We start from the raw sequence: 19,970 nt of genomic DNA on the forward strand, positions 1-19,970 counted from the left end.
TCCAGGGCAAAGGAAATAGAATCCACCTTTAAAGTGCTTTTTTGTTTTCTCTCTGTCTTTCTTGGCTGGGTGTCCTAGCGCAGTGCTTCTTAAACTTGAATGTACCAATGCATTACCTGGCAGTCTTGTTAAAATGCAGATTCTGAATCGCCAGGTCTGGGGTAGGCAGGAATCTGCATTTCTAAAAAGCTCCCAAGTAATGCTGAAGTTGCTAGACTGAGAAGGGCACTTTGAGTAGCCAAGTCCTAGGCCGCATGTTGCTAAGATGAGGCAGCAGCAGTGGGAAATCACAGGGCCACCCACAGCTGGGCAGGTCCTTTTGGCCTGAAGAGCTTCTGGGGACAGAGCAACAGGAGCCTCTCTCACTGCTAGTCTTTTGGGAGAGCTCGGGGACCAGAAGAAACAAGAGAAAGAGCTGCCTATGTAATAGAGGAGACCCCTCCACTCAGACTATGAATGGATGGCATCCCTCTATCCTCCACCTACGGCAGCCGCACAGGAACCCAGGGAGGGATAGCAGCTCTGTGTGGTCACTGACTTGCTTGTGCCCTGGCAGAATAAGGGATTCTTTGTTAGCTCAAAGCCTAGCGGCTTTTCTGGCTCTTGGTGGAGACAGTCATTTTAAACCAAAAATAGATTTTCCAAAATATTGCTGAAATAACAGAAGGAGTAATTAGGATGGTTCAGTCTACCAAACTCTAAACTTAATACATCAAACCAGGCCTGAGTCAAGGTGGAGGCCCTGCTGCAGCAGAGGGTGATCAAAACAATCTTAGTATATTTTTATTTTTCTGCTGGATACTGTTCTGCAAGACTTTAAATTCAAGCAAGTCAAGAGATAAGAGAAGAAGAACCATACTTGGCTATTTGTGACCAAAATTCAGAACTAGTCACTGTTTAAACTGATTTATCTGTATAATATCTTAGTAGATCTTAATTGAGTCCTAACTTAATAAACACCAATGCTGAAATCTTTAAACTATTAGTCTACCCCCTCTGTGAAAACAGGAATGCTCTATTGCGTCTGTAGAGGTAAAATGTGATTGCTGGTAGCAGAGGCAGTGTTTGTAAGAAACAGCTCGGATTGGAAATTCAAAACACACTCTTGGTTTCCCCCTCCTGTTTTCTTGAAGTTACCAAGATGGGTGGTCATGGGATGAAAGTAGCAACATTTATTCAGCACTTGCTGTGGGCCAGGTCCCGTGCTAAGTATATTTCATATGTGTTCCCTTTTAATGCGGCGATGAAAATCATAAGTAGATAGAAATATGTGTTTTTTAGGAACAAGAAATCTGGCATTTAGAGAAGTTGTCGACTTTGCCCAAGGTTATACAGCAATGAAGAGTTGAGGCAGAGGTTCAAACCTAAATCTGTCTAAAATAAAATCCATGCCCTTTCTACCATGGCATGATGCCTCCTAACACCAGATTATTTTATGTTTCTTGCTGAGGATAGTTTGCTCTTTTACAGCAGCTATTCTTATAAGATGTTGAGTTACATCAAAAGTCTATGGGGTTAACAACTGATTAACCGTAAAGACCTTTAAGATGTCTCCCAACCTTTCACATGTCCTCCCACTGCAGTGCTCTTGCACGTGCTGTTTTCTCTGCCTGAAATTCTCTTTCTTTGCTTCCTTTTTGTCTACTTAACTACCTCAGATTTATCCTGCAGACCTCAGGTACATAATGGGCTCATGTTCCAGGACCAGATATCATTCTGGTACCATTACAAACTGCAAACATTAAATAGGTTTCTCTGAGTTGGCTCCTGCAGGAAAATGAATGGAATTCCAAGCAACTTAAAGGAAAGACCCCCTCCAGCTCTAAAAACAATGACTAATTTTTGGTTGATTGAACCGTATGAAATTGCCGATATTCAAGTGACTATGAGCAATGAAAATAGCAGTTTCATATGGGTCAACCTAAAAGTTGATAAAATGAGACTTCCTGAATTTATTACCTGAAATTACATCATCAGAATGAAAAATTTGAAAAGCTATGCTGTGTAAAAGGATTTTTTTTTAAATATAGACTTTACTAGTTTTGAAGACATACTATGATTGATGATACTATACCATACATGATTGCTGTTAAAATAGATATGTTATAATGCACGGTTCCATAGATCAAGCTCTCTTTGTCCACGCCAATTTGTTTCATTTGTTATTTAGACAGCACTTCCTTCTACAGCCCTATGCAACCTAGAACATCTCAATCCGTGGTGTTTTAGGTTGAGGTTGACAGCGGGCATTATGGGTTTCAGGAGAATTCTGGGTGAAGTCAATTTTTTCTTGCACCACTTTATGTTCAGAAGGAGGGTTTCGCTGTGTGACCTGGTGTCCTTACAATCATGAGTTCACTTGTACCATAAGAGGGAACTGCTTTCATGTTTTCCTTTTCTATTCCAGAATATAACAGTAATTTAAAAGTCTGTAATTTGGCATCTAGATGAACTATAAGGTATTTTTCAGTTCTGTGGTTTCAAGATTAGACTTTAAGGAACAAAACCCAACTATGCTTGCTCTCGTGTGCATAGGGTATTTCTGTAACTATATGCAAGGAACTGGCAACAAGAGTAGTTCTTGGCGAGGGAAACTTACTTTTTCTCTTTAATAAGCTTTATTTGCACTGAGCTTCTTTTTAATATCATGTATTATTTACTACTAATAAAATAATTTAAAAAACAAATGCAATTAATTTAAAATTTAAGTAGACAATGCATTTTACTTGTAAAAGCACAGAGCCCCTCCCTTTGTAAATGTTTACATCCTGTTCTTCTTGGTCTTTTTTACAACCTTATCATTATTGTGATTTTTTAAAAATAATAATTCTTAGGAACTGTGGGAGATCGAAAGAGATACAGAAGATTTTGATGATGGAAATTGCTATTTATTCTGCAAATATTTGTAACTTCTTGTTATGTGATAGGTCTGGGGCTAGGTACTTCTTCCGTTCCATAAACTCTGGGAAGCTTCTTGTGTAAACATCCAAGCATTTGTTTTTTCTTTGAGAGTTCTGCATGTTTAAAATGCTTCCCAGAGATAAAGTGGTGGTCTGTTCTCCGTGAATGCCGCAACCCATGAGCTCACCTGCAGTACTGAGGTAAGTCCCAGGTGTCTGGTTGAGGCAAGGAAGGTGGTGGAAGGGAGGGTGACCAGCCATAGAAACTACTACAGGGACATTTTAACTCATAAAATTGTTGAATTACCCAAAAGCTGATTCCAAAGATTTGTAAACAGAATCCTGAACACACTAAAAGAGCTGGCTAACTCAAAAAAGAGTGCTACTTAGGATAAGTTTTGTAAAGCCATAGAATTTCCTTGTTTAAATTCAGATTTCATAGAGATGATGTGTAGATAAGACCAATGCCTTATATTTGCTTCAACTCTGAGTTTTCAAAGCCCTTTGATGTGCATCATTGCTCTGAACCCTCACAGATACGCTGTGAGAATTGTTTTCCATTTCACAGATGAGGAATTTGGAGTCATGTGCCCATGGAAACCTGGAGGAAATGGCTGAGGTTTAGACCGGGTAGGGGAGACCTACCTGTTGGCACTAAGCTAGCCCTACCATGAGCCTCTCCAGAAATAAGCAGAGCACACCTGAAATTATTAGGGAAATTCCCCTGATTTTCATAAAACCACAACAGTGAGTATGCCCTGGGTATCCCCATTTCTTCCATTCTTCCCCTCCAAACCACCTTCCTGAGTCTGCAGCCCAGCCCATCTTCCTAGAGTTAAGTTCTGATTATGTCTCCATCTTCCCCCAGCATCTTTGCTGGCTCCACGTAGCCTACAAAATGAAGTTCAGTCTCCACAAACTGACAATCAAGTCCTCAGCCTCCGGCCCCATCCACTACTCCAACACTCTTTCTCATTTCAGGATGCTATTTCCTACTAGAACAATGCAGACCAGGGTATCACTATCTAACACGCCAGCAAGGGCTGGGCTAGGGTGAGGCAGGCCAGAAAATTTCAGGGGACATCAAAGAACTCAATCATCAAGATAAATGTTTTAATGCAAAATTTTTAAAATTTAATGCAAAAAAGTGATGAAAATATCAAAATTTAAAATAAAGGCAGGGTCAGTATTACCGGTTTTTCCTTTATTTTCAGACTCCAAAATGCCTACGTAGGGCACTGCTACCCATCCTGCAGTGACTTCCCACTAGGGTACCCTTATTAATGATGTTTCCCAAAAGTTAGTTCTCACAACCCTTTGCACACCAGTAACTTCTCTTCTTGAATGTCCCGGCATTTATTTGTAACTCGCCTCTGTCTGGAGAACATATTTCCCCTAGTAACTGGTTGTACTTGGACGGCCATCTGAATCATCTTGGCTCCCTTCCAGCGCCTTCCCAAAGGACGGTGGACCCTCAGCGTCTCTTTGCTAAAAGAATGCAGAGAGCACAGTCCTCAAAGTGGCCGTCTGTGGGTTTGAGCAGAGAAGGAACCCAGTTATGTTTTGTTTGGTCCAGGGTGTTTTTAAAAAACTGAATTTGTTATCAAGACTTAAAAATCAGGATATTTTACAAGAAAAAAATAGAAATCTCTGTCATTTCTTGAAAAATCAGAAACTCTAGCCAAAGTAGGCCGGGCTTCTCCCTTGACAGCCATGGGCATTTAGAGCAGAGGAGCTCTGCCTCGGGAGCTCTCTCCAGTTCGTCGCCTCCTGCCCGTTTCACTTATTTGCATTGCCTGCCAGGTCCCATTAGCTCTTCGGGTTTGTGACTGTGGACATGAAGGGACGAATTCAGGAGACAAAACCCCTCTGCTGGGTCCCCTCGTTCTCTCCTGGAGAATAAATGTTTCCTCGTTGTCCTTTGGAGTACAGTCTTGCAGAGAGGCTCGCAGAAGCAGCACACCTTTCTAGCCCACAAACTTCTCACCACCCGTGAAACTTGCATTGCCCTGCGGACACTGTTTCTCCCTGGCCCTTTGCCCTCTCGGGCAAAGAGCTGAGCCTGCTCTCCACTCCACCCCCCGGGCTCAGGAGCCTGGGGCGGGTCCCCGGCCCCCCGCCGCCGCTCTGCCCTGGCTAGGGCGCTCGGGCTCGCCCACGGCGGCACTGGGCATGCTCAGAGGCGGCCGCGGGGGCAGGTTTGCTTCGCGGGCGCTCGCACTCGGCGGCGGGCGGGCGCGCGGCTGCAGCAGGAGCTCCAGCGCCCGGAGTTGGAGTTGCCGGGAGTTTCCCCCAGCCCCTCCCTCTTCGCGCGCGGCAGCGGGAGCGCGAGCGGCGGCGAGCCAGTGCCCGGGCCAGCCGAGCCTTGTCCGGAGCCCGGAGCCCCGCGCGGGGCAGCCCCCGCGCAGGAGCCTCGCCGGCTGGGACGCGTGCCTCGCACTGGCACTGCAGGGGCACGAGCCAGGCTGCACGGTAGGGCCAGGGCGTGGGAAGCCGGGCGGGAGAGGCAAAGGCCAGGCCAGGCGGGATGCGGCTGCAGCAGCCCCGGCCATCGGGGCGCCCGGCGTTCCGTCCGATGCGGGCGGCCGGGGCAGGGACCCGGCTGCGGAGCCGGAGGAGTAGGCAGGCGGCCAGAGAGATGCTTTCAAGTTGGCGGGCGGCGGGAGAGGGGGCTGCGCGCCCCGGAGCAGCTGCTTTGTGCGCTCCGAGAGCGGCTCGGGTCCCTGGTTCTTCCCAAACCTGGGACCCGGTGTGCGGGCAGGGTTGGGCAACCTGCGGAGCAGAGCAGTTTCCTCCGAGAAAGTTGAGGATGGAGCCCTTCTTTCCTCACTGTCCTCGCGGTAGGATGGGTCCCCAGGCGGAGTGGGTCGCTGCGCCCCTGGGCTGAGCTCCTTCACTCCCGGCTGAAGTCCACGAATTACCCCGACCTCTGCTTCCCTGGAGTCTTCTAGGAAAATCATTCCTGCCAAAACTGAGGTAGGCTCTCCAGGCGGGCACGGCTCCTTGCCTCTGGGCGATGCCTCCTTCTCAACCCCAGACGTGGCCAAGGGCGCGGGGTTCGGAGTCACCGCTTGTGGTGCGCGCCAGAATCGAGCCTCCCACACATGGCTGGGCAATGTGGCTAGGGTAGGTAGATGGCCCGATTTTTCCTCCAGCCTTGCCTTAGCTTTACAACACCCCACCAACCCCACCGCCTTCATCTTCGCAGAGGACAGGACCTGGAGGGAAGGGCCAGGTGGAGAGTTTGGGATGACATACTGTTCCTTAGGAGAGGTTGTCTGGATTGTACCTGCCTTGGCCTTCGATCCCAGGACTTCATAAGGAACCCTCTCCCCTTTCTATTATTCTTCCTTAGGGGCTGGGTGGGAAGGAATAGGGCCAGTGGGTCCACAAGAATGTCCACCTCATCCCACTGGCTCCTAAGGTCGCTTTCCAGGCGACCCCAGGACCCTGGAACTGGCATTGTGCAGATGGCGAGGGTGTGGAGGATGCTGAGGGTTTCTCCTGGCTACACTTTTTTCAGTTCTTGTTTTGAGTTTTGGGGGTTTGCCTGCACACGAGTCAGAACTGTGCTGTCATAACCCCAGGGGTGGAGGAGCTTCAGCCAGGCAGTGAGCCGCTCTTCGCCTCCAGGCTGCTAGTGGGAATCGGTCCAGAAATGATTGTGCAGGCTAGAAATATGCCTCTCTTTTTTTCTTTTTTGGCTGAACACCTTGGCTGTTGGGGTTTGTGTGTTAAGTTCTTAAAGGGGCACCCACACACTGCTCAAGTGTTATATTTTAAGGGCTCATCATTTCTGCTGCATTTTTTCCTCTTTGCTTTTTCCTTGGGGGTAATCTGCTTTGGGGCAGATTTCCAGATGTGGGGAAACCACGTGGTTTGGGTAAACAGGTTCTAGAGTCAGATAGACCTGAGGTAAGATTTTAGCTTTACAGCTGATGACTGACTGTGCTGATAGACAAATTGTTAGCTACTCGGAACTTCACTTTCTCTTCTGTCAAATGGGGATAATAGTGGCCTTATTTCCTTCCATTGCAGGGTTATTGTGAGACTTGGGGGAGATAATGAAAAGTGTTAAGAAAACTTTAAAGCACCGTTCATGTCTTGGAGTGGCTGTGGGCTTTACTCATTTTTTTTGAATTAGCTAATTCTTTTAATTATAACAAGATACCTAAGTCTTCTCTCCTTTATCCACTCCTCACCAAGAGGTTTAGTTGCTTAGATCTCAGTACCTATTTCTTTTCTTCTCTACCCTTAAATCCATCTCTCTCTTGATTTTAAGGGTTGAGACTTCAGTCTTCATATTTATTTGAGGGCAGCAGCATGGTACAGATTAGGAGGTCATGGGGGGAGTTGACTTGTCAGTGTTCAGACTCCTGGGCTCCAGAATTGGCATGTCAGCAAGGCCCCAGTTTGAGATCCAAGGCTGATGAAGGTGTCAGGAGGCCCTGGGCTGGAGCTCTGGCGTGGCCTCTAACGGTGACCTTGAACTAAGGACTCAACCTTTCATCCTTGGTGAAATCAGTCTGTGAGATTGAGAGCCAATGCTGGTCAGAGGCAAGAACAGGTGAGAGTGTCTCTCGTTCAGTTAATAAGGGTCTAATCAGGCTCCTGAGCCCCACCCCAGGTGGTACCTCTTCCCTAATCCTAGGGCAGTGATTCTCTAACGTGAGCATCAGAGTCACCTGGAGGGCTTGTTAAACCACAGATAGCCGGGCCGCACTGCCCAAGTCTCAGATGCTCTAAGTCTGGGGGGGGGGGGGGGGTGGGCGGTGGCAAGAGTTTGCATCTCTTACTAGTTCCAGAGGATGCCAATGCTGCTAGTTCAGGGACGATGCCTATAGAATCATTGAGTTACGGGGTGAAGGAGACTAAAAGAGGTGAGGTTTGTTCTGAAATGCCATTATTTTAATACTTCATATATAGAGACAGGGTTTCTTTGGGGGCATTTTAGGAACTTGCCTAAAGCATTTTATATTTCCAATACCTGTACCAGTTCCCATTGCCCAGTTTTAATAATTCTGATTGCTCTTCAAATGAATGAATTTTGCACAAAAAAAGGATTCCACCTTCTTTTCATGCTGTAAAATACTTGGCCTCTGGGGTTTCTAGATCACTCTTGGGTAGACTAAGATTGATATTGATAATCAACAATTACCCTATTTCCTTTCTTTGGAGATCTCAGACATTTGTGGAAAGGAGGTTGCATAAAATTCTGGCAGCTTGAACCTTAAAGTTGAAGAACAGGTTGAATCACATTTGAGCAAGTTTTCAAAGAATTTGCAGTATGGTGTCTTCTCTGAATGAACAGCTTCCCCAGGCCTGGGGGCAGGTGAAGTACACCCTGTGACAGACGTCCCGTAGTGGTCAGACCTGGGAAAGGCCTTCCACTCCTTCTGGAGGATGGTGGTGTTGGGAGTGACTAAGACCCAAGGAGGGGGTAAGACTGACTTTCGGGAGCCCCTATGCAGTATCAGTGCTGCTCTGTGTAACTTAGCTTGTAATCAAGCACTGTTTGGGCGCAACCCAATCTTTTCTTCTCATTGTCCCCTAAGCTATGGTCCTGGGCTGAGAGCTCGCCATGACTTACGATGTCCTAAATTTAGCCTTGAATTTTAACTGCTTTGTATCAGAGAGGCTTCAGGAGCCTGCTTGAGTCAGGGGGGTTCCTGAGGTGACGTCCTGAGGAAGGAATAAGGTTTACTTAGCACTCAATGGACTAGGTGTAGGAGGAGGTCCGCACTTCAGCTAGTTTTTGTGTTGCCGTGCCAAAGGAATCCAGCTGGCAAGCATGCTTTATCTCGGCTTTCCATTTGTGCTTTGTTTTAGTTTTAAAATGATTAGCACTAGAGAAACCTATCAGTAAATCAGAAACCTATTCAAAAACTCAAGTGCACCGCTTAGTTTTAGTAGATAAAACTGCAGAGCTCATGCCTGTCTTCCTGACTGTAATCAGCATTCGGTGAAGAAACAGCCTTCAGCGTTGTTCTTAAGATTCACTAGCTAATTTAAATGGTTTCTCCCACTTAACGCGAGTAGGGAACATTTCTATTTTAAAATTTGTTCCCATAACTTGATGTTTATATTTTGGGTGTTACCCCTGCTTTTCGCCGCTAGGAGTTTTTCCAGCGTGGGGGAAGCCTCTTTCCTTATCGCCGTGGTTCACTTTTCTCAGCAAATGACTACTTGATATCTTTGCTCCCTTGGATAAGTCTGTTGTGAGACAGTCATTATGATACTTTATTTCTGTTTGGTCAGCAGAGCTGTTGTTACTAGGACAGAGTCAGCCCATTCCTGGAACACTTCTCCTTAACCTTCCTGGAGGGTGCTTTTAAACTAAAACTCGAGTTACACTGCACTAGCTCAATTCTAAGATACATTTTTTTTTTTACATTTCATCATTTTCCAATTTCAGAAATCGAGATGGGTCTTAAAAATTATGAACACATTTAATGTATGGTTTCTTTTTTCTTTTTCTGTAACCTGGCATGTTAATAGAGTAACTTCCAATTGATGATATTCTAAAACAAAGCTAATTTGGTTCCTTGCACTGGTAGGAAATATGGTTTCTACTCAGTGCTGTCCAGCTGATAGAATTGAGCAGCAATTGAATTAGCTCAGTGGTTCCCAGAGTCTGTCGGAAGGATGCTACTGGGTGGCTGTTAACAGGTGTGCTCTTGTAAAGGGCAAATCAATTTGGAAGCACTGCCTGTTATTTTTCCTCTCTTGGAGATTCTCAGCATGTGCAGCATCATATCAAAGCCCCTGAGAAGTACTACAGTTAACAGTAGCAACAACAGAAAACTTGGTTAAATTTATTCATTTAAATGTTTCCCAGAACACAGAACATTTTTGAGGTTATGTGTGTTATCTTCTAGTACTCCATTACTAAATTAGCACATTTCAACAATTCTAATATGTTAACACCATTTATGGATGGATGGAATGGTTTCATCTAGGATTTCCCTAAAATATAAGGGAATTCGTTAAATGTGGATATTAATTGATTAATGGACTCTATAGATGCTGCTTTTTATTTCAGAGTGGAGAGAAATCATTTTAAGCTGTGGTGGCTAAGAAAGTCTCCATGGAGGGACTAGACTATGAAAATGTTGTAAATGATGGATAGCACTTTTGGAGAGAGGAGAAGGGGCATTTTAGGTTGGTGGTATATCGGAGAAGGAGTGTGAAGACGTGCGCTTGTGCCTGCATGTATAATTTTCAGAGCACACTAGAAAAGGACCGTGCCTAGCACAGAGTGAGACTGAGTGAATCTGTGGCAGTGGTCAAAGAACCTATTGTTAAGTTCTTTCTTGATTCTGTAAATTCACTGAAGTAGCAGATGAGTTCTAGTGATCGTGAAGAGCTAGTTGAGGATAAACAGGGGGTGAGGCACAACGCTGAGGTTGAAAACCATGAAGGATGCATGGGACAGAAAAGGGAGAGTGAGTGTTCCTAGCCCTTTAAGGGATGGTGGTTCCAGGTCCAGGGGGTTAGTTAAAATGTAAGTCCAGTTGAAGAATGTTGGGTATTTGGGGGAAGAGCTTTCTAGGAAGAGGGGTCTTGCCTGAAGTTTCAAAAAATATCAAGAAGAAATAACTCTTACAACTCAATAAAAAGGCAAATAACTCAATTATTTAAAAATAGACAAGGATTTAAATAGACATTTCTTCAGAGAAGATATACAAATAGTCAATAAAAAGAGGAAAAGATGCTTGACACCACTAGTCATTAGGAAAATACAAATCAAAACCACAAACAGATACCACTTCACACCCATCAGGATGGCTATGATCAAACGCACGTATAATAACAAGTGTTGGTGAGGAGGAGAAATTGGAACCCTTGTGCATTATACATTACTGGTGGAAATGTAAAATAATGTAGCCACTTTGGAAAACAGTTTCTCAAAATGTTAAACACAGAGGAACCTCATGACCAATTCCACTCCTAGGTATATACCCAAGAGAAAAGAAAACACGTATTCACACAAACACTGGTACACAAATGTTCATAATAGCATTATTCATAATCATCAAAAAGTGGAAACAGCCTCTACCAATTGATGAATGGATAAACGAAATGTGGTATATCCTTACAATGGAATACCATTCAGCCATAAACAGGAATGAAGTTTGCTTCATGCTACAATACAGATGAACCTTGAAAACATGCTATATGAAAAGAGCCAGACACAAAAGGCCACATAGGTATGATTCCATTATGAATGTCCAGAATAGGCAAATCCTTAGTGACAGAAGGTACATTAGTAGTTGCCAGGGGTTGGGGAGAGGGAGGATTGGGGAGTGACTGTTGATGGGTGTGGGGTTTCTTTTTGGGCTGATGAAAATATTCTGGAATTAGTGGTGATGGCTGCACAATTTTGTGAAAACACTAAATACTACTGAATTGTACACTTTAAAGGGTGAATTTTATGGTGTGTGAATTACATCTCAATTAAAAACAGCAAGAAGGCCATGGTGGCTGGGGTGAAAGGAAAGTAATAAGAAAAAAAGTAGTGAGAGAGATCCAGGAATAGGGTGTCAGTTTGAGGCCATATTATCTGCTCTCTGGAAGAAATATCTAGATAATTCCTTTCTCCTTGTTTGTCTTTGGATATTCTAGGATTTTCCTTTTACTCTTTCATCCAAAATCCTTCCTCTGAATTAAAAGGGTTTTGTTCCAAGTTGCTTCTGATAGTTTTCATGGCAAATGCCTTGTGATTACCAGGTTGAAGTGTGTTTCTGGACTTCCCTCTGGAGACTAATTCCGTATTTCGACTTCCTTGTGATCCACCAGAGAGCTGCAGTCAGTTGCTGACTCGGCAGCTTCTGTTTAGCTTCTCCCTTAAGATTTGACTGTGGTAGACGTTTTAGTGTCATCTTCTCATTTGTTTGTGGAACTCTGTCAAGACTACCTTTTAAAAAAAATCTCTGACTGTATTAAACAGGTTTCACGTGGTACTTGGCATTACACCAGCATCAGTGTATTTGGGTTTGAGTCATGACACTAAATGAGGTTTAAGACCACTTGAGCTGGGGCTGTCGCTGTCGTCCCCCTCGGTAGAGACTGTTTCTATTCTCTTTAGCATTGTGGCGTAGACAGGCTTATCAGACTCATGGACAGGAAACACCTGGGATCTTGTAAAGTGCTGATTCTGACTCAGTGGGCCTGGGTTGGGGCCTGCGATTCTGCAGTTATAACTAGCTCCTACTGATGTGGAAGCTGTCGGTCCCTGCTTTGCTCTTTGAGTAGAAGCTGATATGGTGTGGGAGAGATGGCTTTGGTGTGGGACAGAGCTGAATGTGAAATGTGGCTTCTCCATTAGTTTGCTGTGGCAACTTGGGCAAGATAATTAACATCTGAGCCGCAGGTTTGTAAGATCAGCGTAAGACCTAGCTCACAGAGAAGTGCCTAATATGATGCCCCTGGAATGTTAATTATTATTTGCCTTCTCCTTCCCACAAGGGCTAAGAGTTCCTTGGTTAGGACTAAGGAATAAATGTGTGGAAGAAAGCCAAGGGCTTCAAAGAGGTTTTTGGTTTATGTGGGGTGGGGTTGGGGTAGGGGGAGGATGTAGGGGAAGGAGGTATGAATCCTAGTCCTCAGGGCAATGTTAATCTGCTTATTGGTTTTCAAATTACCATAGTTTTGGTAAAGTCACTGTGCTTGTCTCAGCTGAGTCTGGATAATTTTTAGTCACGGTGTTGGGTCTTTACTCTGTCTTCATGGAGTTGGTTTCTTTTTGACCAAAAAGTCATCCCTGAGCTGCTCCCTTGGTGCTACAGTTCCTTGGTGTGGTGGTCGCTGTTCATCCTGGCCTAGCTGCCTTCCCCCCCCTCACTTATTGATGTTTATTTCTTATGAGGATGAGAAAATAAAGGGAGCTAAAATGCAAACCATTGAGTTTCATCAGCCACAATGAGGGAGAGTTTCCAAGGATGAGGTTGAGAATATTTGCTTCATTGTCGACTTCAGAAAATCTGGGCATTTCATTTGTTTACCTTCCGTGAGTCTATTAGCTCTGGGAAGGTTCAATTGAATTAGGTTAATGGGGAGCAACCGAAGAGGAAGAATTGGGAACTAAATCCTGGCTCTGACTGTAATTCTTCCATCTGGAGCCTGTCACTTGCCTTCACCGAGCCTCAGTTTCCTCTGTTGCTATTTGGGGCCGATAATAATCCCTGCTGACCTGCCTCAGGGGGTTGACATGAGGCTTAAATGAATGGCACCTGTGAGGGCATTCTGAGCTCTAAGGTGACACACCGTCACTCTGCAGTGCTGGCTTAGGTCATTAGTCCTCATGGGGTTACACAAGGTGAGTTGCAGTTTTTTAACTTTTGTTCTGTTTGTATCTCCTTGATCATCATTTGAAGTGGGAGGAAATGAGAGACTGTGTTTACATTTCAATTAAGTTGAAGAATCCTTTTCCCCTTCTTCTTGGAAACAATACACACAAATAGTTTTTAAGAGTTTAACAAAACCACAAGTGCAGTAAATCAAACTAGCTTCCAGTCTTCACAGCCTAAAATTTACTGCTGTCTTAAGGATGGTAATATCACTGTGTGAGGCCCTGTTCACCTTGTTTGACTGTTTTGTGGATTGGCAGGCGTGGGGCTTTAATGCCTGAGGACTTTGAGGAAAATGAGATTGTTCACTTTGTTGCAACACCAGGGCTGAGCATTTAAACAGATGCTGCACCAACATCGAATAATCACAGATAAGATATTCGGGTTGAAGCCTAATACAGCAGGCCTCACTGGCACTTACTGTGCTTCCCGAAGGTGCAGGTGGGGTGTCGTTGGGAAGTGGGCATGAACTGATTTCTGAGGCGGGTGAATATGTGTGCTATAGTCTCATCATCCTTCATAACCACTGCTGATAACTAAGTTTGGTCAGAGGTTATATATCAGCGAGCTGTTCTTCGTTTTTAGACTGCCTAGGAATATGTTGCCACACACAGTCCAAGGTGAAAGCCAGCAGGATCTAGTGGCTGAGAAGTTAACATTATTCTTGAAGAACTTAATCTACCCTATCATTAAGTAGCAATAAGGAAGCTGTCCTGCTGCTGAGAAGGAGCTGGGTGGATATAAAGCCGGGAGTTCCTGAAGTAAGTCCTTTTAAAATTAAGTCCTTATGCAACTATAACAGTAGTTTAAAAAAAAAAGAAAAACTACTTTGAAGGTAGAAATTTGGTCCTTATAGAAAGACCTCAATGCTAATAAAATGGACATTTCTCCCAATTTCATCTACTGGAAAATGAGACTTTTCCTTTTTAGTCAGATCCTTTTCTGACGTTGCCAACCATACATCCTCTGGTCTATCTGGTTGTTGATTTTTAAAAATGGAATAGGGAATCCTGAACTCAGACACCTTGTATCTGAACAGCCCTGGCTCTCAATCCCACTAGACTATGAACCGTCCATGGGTAGGGATCTTCACTTTTGTATCACTGAGGCCTCGCGTGTCTAGTATATAGGAGAGAAGCAAAACAAATATGTTGAGCTGGACAGCTGTTTGCTTCTGGGATTCCCGTCCACTGTCGAATAGATTAATTGTTCTGTCAGTATATTATTTTTACTGTTTAACATTTCTCTAAAGATTATGTGCTAAGATAGCATACAGTTCTATGCTCTTTATAAAAACTGATTCCTTTCATCCTCACATCAACTCTCAGAGGTAGGTACTGTTGCTTATCCCTATTTTGTGGTTGAAAAAACTGAGGCAGAGAAATGTCAAGTGACTTGTCTAAAGTCCCGCCGCAGCCACTACGTAGCAGAGCTGTAGTTAAACCCAGCCCGGTGCTCTGGTCTCAGAGTTCCTGCTCCCAGCCATAAGCTCGGCTTAGCCCCAGTGACCCCCTTTCCTCCCTGCTTCAGTGCTCAAATATTACCCTTCCTTGCCTCCTCTGGCTTTCCTGCGAGTTGCAGAGAGATGAGACCAGGCACGTCTTTCCATTTTCCCTTCTTTCCAATTCCTTTGTCCTCTGCTCCCTTTCTGCACACTCCCAAGTTCCAGAAAAATGTGACTCTGAGTTTGAAAAACAGGAACAGCCACAGCACCGTGGCTCATTCGTGTGGGTGCAGGCTTGGGGTGAGGCCATTAGCATAGGGGCTGCTGAGAAGGAACTCTGGTGCCTGGGCAAGGCCGTGACCTCTAGCCCCGGGCCTCTGAGGCCGTGTAACCTAGGTCAGTGCCTCTCAAACCTTTATGTAGCTGTGAATCACCTAGGCATCCTGCTAAGGCATAGGTTCTGATTCACCGGGTCTGAGATGGGGCCTGGGATTCTGCATTTCTAACAGGCCTCCAGAAATGCCGAGGCTGCTAGTCCTTGAACCACGGCCCTAGAGGAACCCTGAGTCTGTGCGAGGCCACGCCTGTGCTTCCAAGCCCTGTCTTGCCTGAATAGACCTAATTCCTAACTGGGGACCCAGAGAGGGACATAAGACATCTAGAGAGAGATACACCAAGACACCGGAAGCTACGTGAAGTCTGAGAGAAGCTTAAGACAGAATGAAGGCGTAACTGAGAGTAAAGGACATTTGATGCTTTCAAAATGAAGAGTGTGTCATTTCCCAATATGAGCTGAAGAGCCTTTGTTTATGATGGGAAGCTTATTACAGAGCAGCTCTAGAGAGACAGCGGTGAGAATGAAAAGTGTAATAACTCCTGTTTGAGCTGAAATGAAATTTCATAAAGAACCTATGTTACCGGCCCCTAAAATTCTTGAAAGTAACCCCCAAAACTCCTCAAACTCTCCCTAAGTCTCCTCAGGTTCTCCTTGCTTTCCAGCTGCATCTGCTACGGTATGTGATAATGTCCTAAGAACCATTATCAGAATCCGAATTTATGGTCTACAAAGTGATCTCGTTGTATCTCATTTGACTCTCATGATTACCCAGCTGTTTTTTCATAGATGAGAGTAGAGAGGCCCAGAGAGTCAAACTCCCTCAGAGTCACAGGCTCACAGGTTGGGAGCAGGCGTGGGGAGGGAGCATGATCTGGTGCCTCTCGCTCTTTATGCCAGGCCTGACTGCTTGGATAAATTTATGCCAATGGACAATTAAATCAGTTTGCCCTGTTTGGCTTTGCACAGGAAGAGGCATCTAGATGAGTTTGCTTTTAACAAAAAAGGAATGATTTTTTTAAAGTTCAACATGCATACAGAAACAAGCACAAATTACATGAGTACAGTTTAGCGAATTTCCATTCCATAAACACACCCATTTAGTCTTAACACAGAGCAAGACAGAGAGAGCCACCAGCACCCCAGCATCTCCCCTTGTGCCTGCCCCCTTTCGTTTACTTTCTGCCCCATGGTAGCCACTGTTGTGACTTATAACACTATAGATCACTTTTGCCTATTTTTGAGTTTTATATAAGTACTCTCATATTGTGAAATTCATCCATATCGTGCATGCATCAGTAGCTGGATTGTATCCTGTTGCATAAACATACCACAATTACTGATTACGGACGTTTGAGTTGTTTCCACTTTTTGGCCATTACGAATAATGCTCTTGTGAACATTCATGTGTGTATGTCTTTTGGTGCAAATAGGTACGCATTTCTGGTGTGTGTATGTGGGTATAATTTTGGAGTCTGTGATGTGAATATGTTCAGCTTTAGTAGATATAGCCAAACAGCTTTCTAATATGGTCATTCCAATTTATTTTCCCATCTGGTGTGAATGCGAGTTCCATTACTCCACATTCTTGCCAAAACTTAGTTTGATAAGTCATTTTAATTTTAGCTATTCTGATGTTTGTGTAGAGGTCTCTCATTATGGTTTTAATTTGTATTTCTCTTATTACCACTTGAAGCTTAGTGTCTTTGCATGTATATATTGGTATTTGGACATCCTCTTTTGTGAAGTGCCTGTTCAAGTCTCTTGCCTATTTTTCAATTGTGTTTTTTGTACTTTTTAAAATAAAGTGTACGTTTTAAAATAAAGTGAGAATTCCATAGAAACATCTATGAAAAGTCTTTGAAATCTGTAGTGATGGGGGTCACCTGTCAGTGATATCTGGTTGTATTCTCAGACATAATTCTGGAGAGCCCTCCTACAGGAGGCACAGCAGGACGAGGTGGGTGAGGATATACAGAGGCATATACCCTTAGCAGGGAACATGCTGAGAAGTTGGGGGGCCTGGGTAGGTGGCCCAGCGCAATTGTGAAGCTGTGAGATCACCTGAAAGCTTGGCGGCACTTAACCTACAAATGACTTTGCCTTGTATGGAAGTCACTCTGGAAGACTGGAGACCAACTCCAAAAGTATTGCTGAAAACATTTTTGGAATTGCTTTGAGTGTATTGTTTTGGATATTTTTAGTTGGTTTCAAAATGCCCTTTGAGCGTGTATTTGATTTTGAGAAATAGCAAAAGACCTCTCTGAACCCAGTCCAGTGACTGAGCAGGGTGCTTCATGGGTGACTTCAAAACGAAAACATTATTTATAAGGCTTGCCTGTGAGGGGACAGAACTTCCTTTCTTGGGCAAGGAGTGAGACATTAGGGAGGCAGAAGGCACCACACTAAGGGCCTTACTTTCGTGATCTCTTTTCATCTTTACAGTAACCTAAAAGGTCCTTGCTGTTGTGAGTATCCACTTTACGAACAAAAAGTCAGAGATTAGAAAGAGAAAGAGCACGATTTAGGAGTCAAACCTAGCTCTACCTTACCCGAGGGCCATCAGGATTTACAAAACTGTTGCAGCCAAAAGAGCATGTGCTGATGGTGAAGGTCTGGTTTGCATCTGACCTGGTACAGACCCCCAGGATCTGGGTGGGCCCTGTGCCCTTGAGGTTCTGAGGGGAGAGGAGAACTGGGAGTCAGGCTTCAGGGCGCTTGTTCTTCCCAAACACAATTCCTGGGGCCCTGCTGTTCCTGGGAGCAGTTTAGGCTTTTCTATATCCTGCCAGAACTCATAGTCTGACCTGTGGGCCTTACTCTGTCTGCTTCTTTTCCCTCCTGACTAGCCAGCAGCCACCCAGGAAATACTTTAAGACGTGTTGGTGAATATTATCACTGTCAGAAACTATATTCTGTGTAGAAAATAGTCTCTTTCTGAATGGGTACTTGTATAAAACCTGACCAGTAGGGGCAGAATTTGCTGAGTTCTTAATACTCGTTCATTCCTGATCTTAAAAGAAAATCACCCATTAGTTTTCTTTGAAACAGAGTGGGTTAATCGCTTTGGTGTGCAGTAAAGAAAATTATTTCAGAAATTATTCCTGAAAAGAATTCCCTGGGCAGATTGCTTTCAGATAGACCCTGGGGCATTCAGCGGCCCCTGGGATATGAAGGGCCTGGGAGAGACGCAAAAATGCACTTGCCCACCCCAGGGTTTGTTCTCACCCTTCTTTGCTCATGGACCCCAGCAAGCTGGCTTCTCCCACCGAGGTTGGGATGTTGTCTCAAAGCTGACTACACAGAAAGCAGAAGCTACAGCGTATTTTTCTGGCTCAAAGCAGTAGCAAAGAAGCGTCTGGACTTCTCTTGAGAATGCACAGTGGAATGGTTTCTGCGTTTGCTGGTTTCTTTATTCTGAGCACCTTGTAACCTGTACAGCCTTGGTTTTCAGGGTGAAGATAACCAAATCATTTCCTATACAGATTAGAGTTTTATTTCCTTCATATTCACACAGTTTTCCCTGGATGCAGTGAGGTGAGGACATTTTAATGAAAACCTCCCCTGGTAAGATATTTATTTTCCTACCACATTTAAATCCTGCAGAGTATTCTAGAGCAGGTGTGAAAAGCCAGGTGTTACTAAGGAGCAGCTGTCCCCCAGTGACTGTGAATACCTGAAGGGGCCTCTTCCCCTGTTTTCTTAGCAGATTATATTATCCCCAAAATGTGTGCAGTCTGTACACCTCAGATTTGGACTTGGCTGGTGGATGTCTGAACTTATTATTCACTGCCTGCCAAAAGAAAGAAACTTATAAATTGTGCTTTGTATTTTGAATTTTACAGTGCACTGGATAAACACAAGCTATACCTTGTGATAGGAGGAGTCAGCCCACATCCTTATTTTCTTGAGTGGGTGTAATGAGTGACTGGTTCCTGGATGTGTAACTAGGATATAGGTCACGGTCCCACTGTCGTCTCCAGCAGAGCTCCAGGAAACACTGTCTCTCTGTTGGTCGCTGTGTTATCTTACAGGTGCAAGAGTCTAAAGTTCTTTTTTTCCTGAGAAGTTTTCTATGAAGTTTTTTTTTTTTATAAGCCTCTTAGTTTGGGAATAAGGAGCTCATTTCAGTGAATACCTGAGGCTTCCTTAATATTGATATTAATTATACAAATAGTTAATGGTTGCACACATGTAGTGTGTCAGACACTGTGCTAAGAACGTTTTGTAGATTCTTCCAACTCTGTTAATTAAGTGCTGTCATTTGTCCCATTTTCCAGAAATCAAGGCACAGAGAAGTTGTCCCTTGGTCCCAGGGTCCACAGCCTGGCATTGTGACTCTGGGCCAGGCTCTTGACCGCCACACTGCGCTGTACTGAGGCCGTGAGCGACTGGAGGGCCTGGGTGGGAGCTGGGGCTGCTCCTGAGACACTGGATACCGGGAGAGGGACGATCAGACACTTCTTCATAGGAAGTGTATCAATGTGGGCAGCCTCTGTGTTTTAAATATGCTCAGTGCAGGTGAGCGATGGGGAAATTAATTGTAGCAGATTTCGAGAAGAAATGAATTTTTGAAGGAGGAGCAAGACTTCCAGTGAGATTTAAAGGAGAGGGAAAGATATTTGGCTTCGTATAAGGGTGCTGACCTCCATCCTGGCACGGCTTCCACTGAGATGACGTGGTATTTGTCAGAGGCTTCTTAGGAGCTGTTTTACCTGAAACAGCTGTTTCCGTAGGTTTGTGGGTGTTTCCAGTCCCTCCCTGCCCTGCCTTCATGGAAGGAAACATAGACAGAGCCAAACTCCTTCTACGTGGAGCCCCACTTCTTTCCGTGTTTATTGCATCTCTGGGCTTGGGAGAAGATAAAGGACAGATAAAGATATTGTATTTCCCCTCCCCTGTCTCACATGGACACCATGTCACAGTGCTATGTTGGGGTGAAG

At 44.5% G+C, this 19,970-nt stretch overlaps 1 protein-coding gene across 2 annotated transcripts in view; it reads left to right on the forward strand.

Annotated features, from left to right (window-relative positions):
- Window positions 1-5,257: 5,257 nt before the first annotated feature.
- Window positions 5,258-19,970, forward strand: part of STXBP6 (syntaxin binding protein 6) — a 235,926-nt gene continuing 221,213 nt past the window's right edge. Inside the window, exon 1 of one of the 2 annotated variants that reach the window (XM_004421154.3) lies at window positions 5,258-5,372. The gene's annotated coding sequence lies outside the window, so the exon portion shown is untranslated. The remainder of the gene's footprint in view (window positions 5,373-19,970) is intronic. The other variant, XM_087423180.1, reaches the window with a different exon arrangement.

Source organism: Ceratotherium simum, chromosome 3 (assembly GCF_057802395.1).
Source record: "Ceratotherium simum simum isolate JZ-2026a chromosome 3, ASM5780239v1, whole genome shotgun sequence".
Classification (NCBI taxonomy): Eukaryota; Metazoa; Chordata; class Mammalia; order Perissodactyla; family Rhinocerotidae; genus Ceratotherium; species Ceratotherium simum.